Source organism: Aotus nancymaae, unplaced genomic scaffold (assembly GCF_030222135.1).
Source record: "Aotus nancymaae isolate 86718 unplaced genomic scaffold, 86718_ANA_hifiasm-v0.15.2.pri h1tg000016l, whole genome shotgun sequence".
Classification (NCBI taxonomy): Eukaryota; Metazoa; Chordata; class Mammalia; order Primates; family Aotidae; genus Aotus; species Aotus nancymaae.
Window position 1 is genome coordinate 18,536,985 of NW_026988428.1, and position 13,803 is coordinate 18,550,787.

Consider the following 13,803-nt stretch of genomic DNA (forward strand, 5'->3'; position numbering starts at 1 on the left):
TTTCTGGAGTCTCTAACCTAAGAAACATCAGATTGCTTGGACAGCATGAAAGAGACCTTTTAGCTTCCCCTTCTGAGAGCAAGTCAAAGAAAGGTGGACGACTGTTCCCCATGGACTCGCAGACTCGGCAGAAAGAAGAGCCAGTGTGGAGCCACTTTGAATCCTTCCTGAGACGGCCACACAGGAGGGTCACAGATAGAGAAAGTCTGTGGCATAGACAACCAAAAAACCAAGGACTCAAGGGAAAGTGTTAGCCAGAGGGAAAAGCAAAATACTTCAGGGGAGTATTTTGGTGAGAGAATCCCACCCAGCTGGGAAGGCTCTCATAAATTCAAGACACACCCATAAGACAATGAGTCAGCTCTGAATATGTGCTAGGGTCAGAGTACATAACATCAGTTTAAACCCACAACACACGCAAACAGAACTTCCCTGTGGATCCTTCACACACTATTCTTATATCTCTGAAGAGTCCATGACAGGAGCCAGTAAATGGAAGAAGAAACGACCAGAAAGAAAGAAGTAGCCATTAGATAGCATTTACTCCTGGCTGGAGAAGAGCTATGTGTAACTTGATTGCTGTTGTTTCTTTTCCTGTTTCCCACTGGCTGAAATGCCAGTATGATGGCTGGACCGACATGGGCCAAAAAGTAGATGCCGTGAGTTAAATACAGCAGAACAACAAGATAGAAGGAGTCTGAATGTCTTATAATTAAGACTTACAATTAGTTCCAAGAGGCAGGGATTTCTCTGTTCTGTTACTTACTGTATTATTTTTCCCAGCCTAGAACTATGCTACATAATAGGTGTTCAATAAATATTTGCTCAACAAATGAAAACTCATCACACCCCACTTTTCAAGAATGCAGATTCCCTTCCATAGCAAGGTACACCAGAGGCAAAGATTTATTTCCCAAATGAGACTGTATTTGTAATTTAAGGGGATTATAAGGATTGTTAGTAACAGAAAAATCAGAGGACCTGCTAGAATTTTCATTAATAGCAGAGGATAAACTTTCCCCTCTGAATATAAGTTCAATTGGTAGTAGGAAGTGCAATGTAAATTTGCATTTTCCTTTCATCTATTAAGTATATATGTTCAAATGTACTGACTACCCAGAGTATGGTTTGCAGAGCAATTTACCCTACATGTTCCATTTCATCTTTATGACAATCATACTTTAAGAAACTAGGGCTTATGGAGTAGTAAACAACAATACTGGTTCTATAGTCAACTCTAGAATACTGTGTTTACCTCTAAATTTTTATCTGAAACAGTCTTCCTAGATTCCTATCTAGCATGTTCTACCCACATAAAGGTAGGTAAACTTGGAACCTTGCCCTAATTACAACCTAGCTATTCCTAACAGATGGCCTTTTCTTTCATTATTCAACTCACTTAAGCTTCTGGTTTATTGACCAACGATTACAAAATGTCTTATAGAAATAAATACAAATAAAAACAAATACATTTTCCAAAATAATAGTGACTTAAACAGGATGAAATTTCATCCATCTACATTAATATACAGTCCAGTGTTAGAAATGGCAAGTCCTAATTATAAGACATTCAGACTCCTTCTATCTTGTTGTTCTGCTGTATTTAACTCACGGCATCTACTTTTTGGCCCATGTCGGTCCAGCCATCATATTGGCATTTCAGCCAGTGGGAAACAGGAAAAGAAACAACAGCAATCAAGTTACACATACCTCTTCTCCAGCCAGAAGTAAATCATAGGGCCACACCTGCTCAAAAAGAGGCTGGAAAATCTGAGCTCTCATATTGGTCACAGATGTGTCTTATTCAACTTCAAGTGTCCAACACATTTTCTGGCACTGTTTAAAATATTTGGCAGTATAATATGTACAATTACTGCCATATTCATTCATACAGTAAGCATTTATCAAACATCTTTCTCTGTATCTTTTTTTTTTTTTTTTTTTTGAGACAGAGTCTCACTCTGTCGCCCAGGCTGCAGTGCAGTGGCGTGATCTCAGCTCACTGCAACCTCTGCCTCCCATGTTCAAGTGATTCTCCTGCCTCAGCCTCCCGAGTAGCTGGGACTACAGGCGTGTGCAATCACACTTGGCTAATTTTTGTATTTTTAGTAGAGACAGGGATTTGCCATGTTGGCTAAGCTGGTCTCAAACCCCTGACCTCAAGTGATCTACCCGCCTCAGCCTCCCAAACCCTCCTCAGCTTCCCAAAGCACTGGGATTACAAACATGAGCCACCATACCCAGTCATTTATCATTTTTAATTGACTAAAGAGAACAGTTATTAAATGACACTTCACTAATTTGTTTCATCACTGATAAAAATGACTATGACTGACATTAAAATAATTAATAATAATACTTGGTTTTGGTTTGCCACAATAGCCTCAAAATTTTTAAATATTTGGTGGCAATCAATTTAGAATTCTCATTCCATATGAATGACTGTATTTTTTTTTTTTTTTTTTTTTTGAGAAAGAGTCTCACTCTGTTGCCCAGGGTGGAGTGCAATGGCACGATATCAGCTCACTGCAACCTCCGCCTCTCTGGTTCAAGTGATTCTCCTGCCTCAGCCTCCTGAATAGCTGGGATTACAGGTGCACACCACCACGCCTAGCTAATTTTTGTATTTTTAGTAGAGACAGGGTTTCACCATGTTGGTCAGGCTGGTCTCGAACTTCTGACTTCATGATCTGCCCACCTCTGCCTCCCAAAGTGCTGGGATTACAGAGGCATGAGTCGCCGTGCCTGGCCACCATTTTTAACTATCATGTTTTCTTACTAGTTCAAAGACAATTTATTACAAGTGATTCAGAGAAGAATGGTTCCTGTTCTTAAACTCATACACAACAATAACACCTCAAAAAAACTATAAAACCAAAATGAACACACATGAGCCAACCTATTACTTGTGTTTTTTTAAGGAGGAAATAAGTAACTATTAAACTCTTGGTGCATTTCTTTGGAATGTAAATATCCCTGTCACTCAGTAAGTAATCACAAAATTTAAAAGGCAACAGATCATTCTTCTCGTATAATCAAAATAATAAGAAATGTCCTAACTAGAGGAAGCTAACTAGAAGGAAGAGAAGTCTGATCAAGTAGCTAAAACTACAGGATAAAAATCAACTCCTCCATGACATCCCCAACTTATCAGCAGTAAAGATACACTTTTATGAATAATGAAGATAAAATACAGGTTGGTGCCCTGGCATATTCTTTAAGGGACCACATAATTTCTGCCATTTGTCCTTTTCAAACTTGCAAATGAACAGAATAAAAAAAAAATTACCTAATTATACTAGACCAAAGGACTTACACTATCTTGTTTACCCTGGAACGATTGGAAATTTCTAAGGGAGACAACAATAAATACCACAGCAACTCAATCCTGCCCAGTAAATTACTAATAAGAAAGTTGAGGGAGAATTCAGTTTGTTTTCCACTCCAATGGACTCTCTTACCTTCCTCCAACATACATTTATTATTCCGTATCACTGTCCAAAAAGCTTTCTTTAGAATGTGGTCCTTGGAAGAACAACATCAGGGAATTGTCTCTCTTTGGGCACTGGTATTTAGGCATTAGAAACAGCATTAGAAAGATAAAATATTCTCCTTTTTGAAAGCATTTTAAAAAGCTCAATGGGGTGTCTGTGACTTACTATCAGTAAGCTTGAGCATTACAGATTTAAGTCAACCTCAAATTCCCGTATAAACAATCAAACCTGTAGCTGGAAAAGCTTTGTGTTGTTTTACTCTTTTACTTCCGATTACTTATTCATTTATACTTCCTGAACTATTTACAAAATGTATGCAAACAAAACCAAACTGCAAGCCTATTATGTTGCTTATACTGGCATCTACTTCCTGCTCCCTTCCTGGGGTTGATAGAGATGGCTGCCATTTTAAATAAATATATTAATAACGCAGCTATTTTTAAAAGTTTCCCACAGAGTGGCTGCTATAAAGCAGTAAACAGAACTGTTGAGTCTCACAAGGCAGATGCCTTAAATATAGGTTCAAATTCATTTCTAAACAGTGCTGCACATAACAGTTTTAATTATTACCATTACTCTCACAGTAGTGTCACTTTAGACCTGATATTTTAAAAAAAAAAGTGTTAAACTGTTTGGCTGAATATAATGTAAGATGGAATTAATCATTTGGCTAAATTACTGTTAAACTTAACTGGTATTTAAATTACATCAATGTGATATAAGTTTGAGGATAAAGAGTTTAAACAATACCGCAGTTTTATAATTCTAATTAAAATTTTATTAAGAAAAGCACTCATGGCATTGGTCATTTAATGCTTATAGTTATTCAGAACAATTTCTACATCGAAGTATCATTCCCTCAGATCCATTAATACTATCACCATGATGGACTTTTTATTTTAATGGTCATAAATTCTAACCAATTTTTAGTTGCTTACATTTCACATGATTTAAGAATGTCTAAAATAATGGGTAATTAGTTTACACAAACAGGACATTTGTTAGTTTGTAAGGCAGAAGAACAGGATTAAGTTTACCTCCTATGTCCTAAAAGCTCTATAACTGGGATATTCATTAAAGTTAGAGATTTCATTGCACCTCTGATCAACTAGAAGCTTCTAATATTTTCCTTTTCTAACCATTTGTTCTTAAAGACTATTATTTGAAATACATTCAAAATAGCAAGTAGCAATCTTGGTTTGTACTTCTCAGAAATGTTAAAAAGCTCGCAATAATAGAGCAATCATGGGACTAAATATCCATCATGGGAATAATGCCCAGACCATAGAAAATTTTAGCCCTCTCTGACAAGGCTGTGGAAGGAAAACACAACCTAGGAAAAGTCTGAAATGAAAAAGTCATTCTGATACTATGTTGCAATTACCCTAACCACTTACATTACTGGAAAGCATGCATAATAGAACGCAATAGCTAAAAAGAATGATTATAAAGCCACTGAAATCACAGAGGAATCAAAAAAGTAAAAACTGACAGACGTGTTATTATATGAACATGATAATGGGAGTTCACTAATACTGGGAGATGTTTAAAGCAACTCGAAAATAAAAAGAAATTCTGTACTTTAAATATAGGACATGTTGGGTTTTTTTTTTAAGTTAATCATCTTGAAAATTGCTAATAATTACTTTAATAACTGAGGAATCTGAAGAACTACTGAGAAGAATGCTAGGATGTTAACCTAAAATAAATCTTAGATGTAGTCAAAATAATATTAAAAGCAAAGCTCAACTCCAATTACGTTTTCTGTACCGTTTATTTAACTTCTCTGTCCTATTGCTCACTTCCTGTGGTCCCTAAATGGAAAAAGCAAAGGCTTATGTCAGTAAGCAGGACAAGACTAGGCTGAGGCAAGGGAGGCATTCATCTCTGGAGCAAAATTTAAAACTCATTAATGAAGATAAACTATTTATTTATTTATTTATTTATTTATTTATTTTTGTGAGACCACGTCTCACACTGGCTCCCTGGCTAGAGTACAATGGCACGAACTCAGCTCACTGTAACCTCTGCCTCCCAGGTTCAAGCTATCATCCTGCCTCAGCCTCCCAAGTGACTGTGGGATTACAGGTGCCCACAACCATATCCTGGCTATTTTTTTTGTCCTTTTTGTATTTTTAGTAGAGCAGGGTTTCACTATGTTGGCCAGGCTGGTCTCAAACTTCTGACCTTGTGATCCATCCGCCTCAGCCTCCCAAAGTGCTGGGATTATAGGCGTGCACTACCACGTCCAGCCAAGATAAACAAATACACTTGTAAAAATCAAAATTAATGTAAAAAACTGTTAAAGACAGATCAGATCAGTATTACTGACTTTTCCCTTTCCCTCATACTCTAATATGGCTTAGTACAAGTGGTTACTGATTCTGTATTGTGATATTTGGTTTATTTTGGTATTTGATATAGATTTTCTAATTAACTTTATGTTACTTTAACATATGATTTATTTTATTTAAACATAAATGTTTTGAGGGGGCATATCCTAAAATTTTGTGCTCAAGACAAGTATCTCTCTCACCTCATTTGAGTCTCAGCCCTGTGGTTTAGGATTCATTAAGTATCTGTGGAATAAGGGATAGAATGTGTGAATAAACCTGCAATGAATGTCAGACTGTTCTCAATATACCACATAGGCTCTCTTAATACAAACTCTATTAACTGAGCATCTTTCTTTATTAGATCATTTAATTATTATTTCTAATTCTCACAAGAGTCCTTCAAAAATATATAAACATCCCAACTTTACCACTAAGGAAACTGAGTTTCTAACAGTGCAGTGACTTGGCCCTTACACAAGTTCTCAGTAAATACTGGTTGAATAATAATAACAAAGAAAGTAAGTAGAGACCTAGATTTTAACTCAAGCACATGTCCTGGCATCTCAGGGACTGCATTACCCTCCAGGAACTCACTTTAAACCTCTCAAGTTGGATTTTGGTGCTCCTCTTCCGTTTCCAACAGCAACTGTAATAGGCATAATATTAAGATGACTCTTATGATCTTCACCTCCTGGTACTACTCCTATGATTATGGCAAAAGGGTCCCTATGAACCCTTCAAAAGGAAAGAAGTTCTTAGGCAGATGGCAGAAGAGATGTTAGAGACATTCAAAGCAAGAGAAGGACACACACGACTGCTAGTTTTGAAGATGGAGGGGCCACATGAGAAGGAATGTGAATGGTCTCTGGTAACAGAGCGTGGCCTCTGGTGATTGCCAGCAAGAAAACAGGAACCTCACACCTACAATCACAAGGAACTGGAGTCAGCCAACAACCTGGAAAAGCTTGGAAACAGATCTTTCTCAGGGTCTCCAGAGAAGTACCAGCTGACACCTTGACTTTAGCCCTCTTAGACCCTGAGCAGAGAATACAGCCAAGCCTGCTCGCACTTGTGGTAATTTTTTAAGCAGCAATAGAAAATGAATACATCAGCCTATGTATAACCTCATCATATCACATACATGGCAATTATCTTTTCATCTGAGCTTCTTATTACCAAGGCCTAAAGATTTACTCACTTACCCTGATGTGATCTGCCCAAGGCCAGCCACATTATAAACACAGAATTGACACTGAAGAGACGAACGAATTCACATATTAGTTCTTCAAGGAAGGTTTAAAGTACTGACAGCAATGATAATGAAAATGAAGTGATCTGCACCTAACATGAGCCCTCAATTAATATTTACGAGCTAAACATTGCTTTTTTATATCCTGGTGCACAGTTGAAAGAACACACATTTTCTAAGATCAGTTCCACGGCTATGTAAATATATGATGCTTACTGGGGTACACTGAGTCTTTCCATAATCTATAGAGAAGTATACAAGTACCTAGAATAGCTTTAGCATTGTATCCTCCACAAAGATAATAGATAAAATATCTCTAGTATCACCCGTCACCATGTTCCTTACTTCTCTTCACTCCAATTGCCCTGTTTTCCAGCTTTTCCTTTGCTGCTGGCATAACAATCAAAATCATAATCTCTGAAACTTCCACTAGAAACTAATTCTATCTTCTACGAAGGATATAATTCAAAGGTAGGTAATTTACAGAAGAAAAATAATGAAGTACAATTAATCATCTAGGCTGACTGTTCATAAGCAATTCTTAGAGGGAAAATCCCCCACCTTCCTACACACTCACAAAAGACTGAAATCACACTACAGGAATTAGCTGCTTAATGCTGATCACCCATAACCCTAAGAAAAAGAAGCCAGTGTGCATCTTGTATATTCATTTATCTTTGAATCCCAAACACTTATCCCAATACCTGGTAACCTAGCAGGTACTCAACGCATGTTGCTGAACTGAAATAGCAGTGAAATTTGTAATGTTTGGTATCCTTACACACATACACTACCCTTACCTCACAGCAATGAATTATTTAGAATTGAGCAGGTTTAAAATAAATGATCTTTCCCAATATTCAGCTTTCCTTAATTGCATTATTTCTATTATTCAACATACTTTCTTAACTGTATTTACCTATGCAGAATGAATAGAGAAAGAATTTCACAAATGAAACATTTTGAAAAAAATAAAGAGATCTTCCCTCTAAGAACAATTAAAATCAAAAACCTTTAAAAAGATGTCTTATATATCAGTGCCTATAATTGCTGTATTTATGTAACTATAGCCCACTAACATCCAACAATGAGGCTGGTATTAGTATCCAAGCTTTGGAACTCCCTTACAACAAGGTCCTTTTTAAAACAATTAACCTTATTTGGATAGCATCCAAGAGAAATCAATGCTTTATCATATTCTAAGCTCCAGCTAACAGTGTTTTAGGTAGGTGCCAGGATGTTTCAAATTAGAACTATAAAAGTACTTAATTGTGTGACCTACAGAAATACAGATTAAACCATACTTCCACACAGCTGGAAACCGAAATTAGTCCTCATCTGTCTTTCTATAGCTACCATATTCAGTCATTCCCTCAGCCTTAAAGATGATGAGAACCAAAATGCAAAAAGGTTATTCTTCCATAAAACAGTAGCCAGAGTAAAATAAACCCCAATGAGACATTTATTCTGACAGGAATCACTATAAAGATCAATCAATAAAGTATAATACATAATTTTAAGCTTCTAGAACAGGTATTACATGGCGAGAGTCAACTTGAAATTGTCTTTAGTAAAGAATGCTAAATAATTTTTATATACATAAGTACCTAATTCTATTTGAAATATAACACCTGTAAAACATTTTAACAATTCTCAGTTTCCAAAAATGTTAGCCAAAATATCTACCAAATAAATCCCGTGACTCTCCTGACCCCAACCTTTGTCTAAGCATCACCCATTAATAGAAAAATGAGCAAAGCCAGGGAAAGAGGCAATAAGGAGAAAGAAAAGGGAAAGCCCTCATGACTTACAAATTAGATAAACTTCCCATTAATCAAGAATTGGCTCTATATTGTTTTTGCATATATTAGAATGATCCAAGAAGTGAAGCCATAGCCATTTAGTCATTTATGACACAAACCATTCCATGTAAAATTGAACCTTGTCAGCTAAACACTTACTTGGTTTACTAGTTCCTGATTATACAGCATTTTAATTGCAGTACACACACACATAACTAAACTGTATATTGAAGACATTACTTTTGCTGTATCACACATATGCTATTTTTCTTCACTTTGCCCAAAATAAAGCCTAATATTTATAGTAATAGCCTAAAACTTTCAATAAATTGATAAGTAAACCAATTAAGATACATATCAAGTATTTCGATGTCAGCTTTCTGATGCCTACAGTTTTGTTAAAAGCAAACAGCTATAAATTCCTAGCCAAAAATTCCCACTGGTCTAAAATTTGTATATGGCCTACTAAGTACATCTCATAAATTATGTCATGACAGCATGTTATTTCTACTTACTGAAAATATTACCGTACTCGCTAACGTATAATTTTCTTTCTTTAAAAGATGAGAAAAAAACTCTGAATTCATACATGCCAAATCTCACCACCACAGGGCCAGACACCCTGGAGTCCCATGTTGGCAAACTATGCAGAAACATTTGCTCAGTTCAGCGATAAGCCTGTTAGGTTACGTGACACAATCTTTTGTGCTACACATTACGCAGCAAATTTAAGTTGTGACAACTATCAAGTGGTATGCTTTGCAGACTCTGAGACAATGCACATTTGTAAAGGTACCAGTCAATATTAGTTTTTTTTTCATTTGCTGAATATATAAATACCCATAAGTCTGGCACTTGATTCTAAATTCTCCAACTGTAATTACAAACACATGTGCACATTACATAGCTACAGATGCACTTAAAATAATTACCTTATTGAAGATGTCTGCTTTTCCACAAGCTACTAGAAATAGCTGCTAGCTACTCTGCATGCAATAGTTTTCCACGTGCAAACACATTTATCAAAACGACTTATATGCTTGAAAAGGCAAAATAGCTATCCATATATCCCCTGTGTGATTTCACCTCCCTAGAAAATTTTATCTCACAGTTTCCAAGTAGATCCTGCTTTGCTAGTATGTCTATTAGAATTTGAAAGGAGCAGGAGCCCAAAAAAGGTAAAGATTATTGATGTGTAGCCACATCTTTCTTCTCAAGATTGCTCCATCCAACCTGTTTTCTCATTCCACTATCTCTGATTTCGAGATTACTTAACTACCTCACTCTTAAACAAGTGCCTTCAATAAAAAGAATATTTATGTGATACACAACTATAGAAAACAATGTACTAAAAGTGCTAATCTCTGCATGGACTGAAGAGAATGCTCAGTAGTCACAAAGCACCCACAAATCTAACTACAGTCAATGTTGTTTAAAGAGGACAGAGAAGCATGTGCACCTCCACTTCATTTTAAAGGCACAAACTGGTAAGTGGCAAAGCTGGGACTCCAGTCTGGGTGACCCCCAGACCATTCTCTTATTATTATTCCAATAGCAGAAGAAAAGTCCAAGAGATAAAAGTGGTTGTTTTATATAAGACAGGGAGTGGATGAGGTAGGGTCTTCTGGTTTTGTTTTGTTTTGTTTTTTTAAGACAGAGTCTCGCTCTGTTGCCCTAGCAGAGTGCAGTGACGTGATCTCGGCTCACTGCAACCTCCGCCTCCTGGGTTCAAGCCATTCTCCTGCCTCAGCCTCCTGAGTAACTGGGATTACAGGCATGTGTCACAAACCCGGCTAATTTTTGTATTTCTAGTAGAGATGAGGTTTCACTATGTTGGCCAGGCTGGTCTGTAACTCCTGACCTCAGGTGATCTGCCCTCCTCGGCCTCCCAAAGTGCCGGGATTACAGGCGTGAGCCACCACACCCAGCCTAGAAAAGGAAAAAGAAAATGTTAAGTTACGAAGCCTCTAGTCTTGGGAATGATCCCAGCCTTTCCAGTCAGGGGTCAGGGTAGCTCTGGAAAAGATTCAGTCACACTAATAACAGAGAATCATATTGAAAATCCAAAGTCCAGAATACAAACACTTATATATAAGTGATGTAATTTTAATCTCAGTAAAATAAATATATCAAAACATACACAGAAAATGAAAAAAGACTAGAAGGAAGGTTAAGCCTGATTCTGTATTGAGGTGGTAGAATTACAGTTTAATTCCTCTCTTTCTTTTCTATTTTCTATAATGGAAGAAATAACAAAATAAATGTTATTAAGTTTTCTGGTTTTTGGTTTTTTTAATTATTTTTAAAATTCCAACACAAAAGATCAGCATTAGAAGGGGAACAAAGAAAATATCTAGTTTTCCTGATTTAACAGGTCACTCGACTGCAGCTCAGGAAAGAAAAGGGGCTTTTCTAAGGATACACAGCAATTCAAAGGCAATATAGTAGAACTGGTTAAGAGTATCCTATGTGGGCTCCAAGCCTGGCTTTGCCACTTTCTAGCTATATGACCAGAAGGAAAATCCCTAACTTAACCTTCCTGCCAACATCACTGGAAAGTCTCTGGTGGAGAAAGTATATGTAAAGTGTCCAGCCCAATACCTGGCACATATGAAAAACACAAAGAATGTCTTTTTGCTAGGAAAAAGAACCACAAGTGTCATTACCATCTCATTATCATCTGGTAGGTATGCTTCATGCATACTATTCAGTCGTCTATGATGTGCCCTGTGCTTTTAATCTCAATCTATGTTGAAGCTTAAACTGATTTTTTTTTAGCTTGCTCAAATTCCTATCCAAGGGGTGTAGGAAGTCATGCTCTACAAATCATAAATTCTCATCAGATGGGTTTTATTTAACCCTATATATTGTGACTTACTTTCCAGTCTGACTCTAGAATAACATTATGTAACAAAGAAAACAAAAATCAAAATATTTTACCCCACGACATGTTTCTTTGCCTTATTTTGAAATGGCCCTGCAAAGCGGTCCTTTGTGGGGAAAAATTTGCATCTGTAAAGAATCTCTATTAACACGGCTGGATCATTTTCTTCCAGGCCCTCTGAATCCTGAAGAGATTAACTGAGAGTCTAGCACCTTTTAAAGGTGTGAATGGGAAACATTTGTCATCTATTGTCCCTAAGGGCAGCCACTGGGAGGCTTCAAAAGAACCTTGGTCTCCACAATCTTTTATCTAAACCTGAACATTTACTTTCTATTAATCCCAGGTTTTTAGATAAACTCAATGTATTGTAAACAAGAAAATGTTTAAATTTACCTATAACTTGAATGCCCCACCCACCCCTGGCTTCAAACTGTCCCACCTTTCTGGACCAAACCAATGTATTTCTCAAATGTATTTGATTGACGTCCCATACATCCCTAAAATATATAAAACCAAGCTGCACCCCAACCACCTTGGGTACATGTTCTCAGGACTGTGGGCTGTGTCACGGCCACATTTGTCATGGTCACTCATATTTGGCTCAGATTAAATCTCTTCAAATATTTTACAAAGTTTGCTTCTTTTTCGACAGTGTGCACTATTAGCAATTGGGATTTTGTTTTTCTTTTTATGATACCAAAGTATTAATGGCAAGAAGAATCTTGTAGACCATCCATCCCAAAATGTGACTCATAAACTGTAATTTCAATTTTCTAAAGCAACCTATCCAGTGAAAAATTAATATTTTCTAAAAATAAATGCACACCTAACAAACACTCCTTTGAGTATTAGGAAGCTGACAGAAAATTAAAAAATAAGTCTAGAAAGGTAACGGGATGAAAATAAAACATACTTTAATTATACACATTAGCAAGGTCTTTTTGAAGAAAAAAAAAAACAAAAAAACAGTGTCCCCTAACCCTCCACCTCTAAACCTGGATATCCGGATGCCTTCTAGAACTATTCTCTACCAATAGTTTTGTTTTGTTTTTTTAAAAAAAGACTTTTTAAAAAATCGACACTGTTGAAAAAGGAGAAAGGCCTCTTACTCTAAATAAAATTTACAATTTCTTACTCTCCTACCACAAGAATGCTTAGAAATTTCAGATAATTAATAGGAAAAGCTCTAAAAAATTTGAGGTGATCAGACTACAATTACCTTTATATCTGTTGATCGCCTGATGCTCTATAGTTTGCATGTTATCATCCATCACAGAAGAAAGGTGTTTATTGCACAAACATAAAATTGTCACCAAGGTCATGAAGCCACACGATACTTTCTACAGAAAAGTATACTGATACTGTATCTACAAGAAGCAAAATATAAGACAATAACACTATTCAATAATGGCCATATGTTTTCAGAGAGTCATACCAACCCATCTAAAGAAGACATAATGATGGAAACTAAACCTGACAACTGATTATAAGTCTCTTTCCACGTTTCCAAGTTGTATTAGTCCGTTTTCACATATATAAAGAACACCTGAGACTGCGTAATTTATAAACAAAAAAGCTTAATTGACTCACAGTTCTTCAAGGCTGGGGAGGCCTCAGGAAATTTACAATCATGGTGGAAGGCAAAGAAGAAGAAAGAACCTTCTTCACAAGGCAGTAGGAAAGAGAGCGCAGGGGAACTGCCACTTTCAAACCATCAAATCTCATGAAATGTCCCTCACTATCGCAAGAACAGCATGGGGGAAACAGCCCCCATGATCTAATCATCTCCAACCAGGTTCCTCTCTCAACGTGTAAAGATTACAATTCAAGATGAGATTTGAGTGAGACAGAGAGCCAAACCTCACCACAAGTCTAACAGGCATCGTAATTATGTTCCTCCTATTTAAAACCAACACCTCCCTTCATCCCTCATAATGTAATGAAGGATTCTTAATGCATGCCATTGTACTCACAACTAGGACTCCAAAGTTAATAAATGACTGTTTCTGAATTTCTAGTTTGCCTTGCACAGTCTCGA

The 13,803-nt window shown here is 36.6% G+C and overlaps 1 protein-coding gene across 2 annotated transcripts in view; it reads right to left on the reverse strand.

Annotated features, from left to right (window-relative positions):
- Positions 1–13,803, reverse strand: part of TMTC2 (transmembrane O-mannosyltransferase targeting cadherins 2) — a 441,683-nt gene that overhangs the window by 392,022 nt on the left and 35,858 nt on the right. The window lies entirely within an intron of this gene.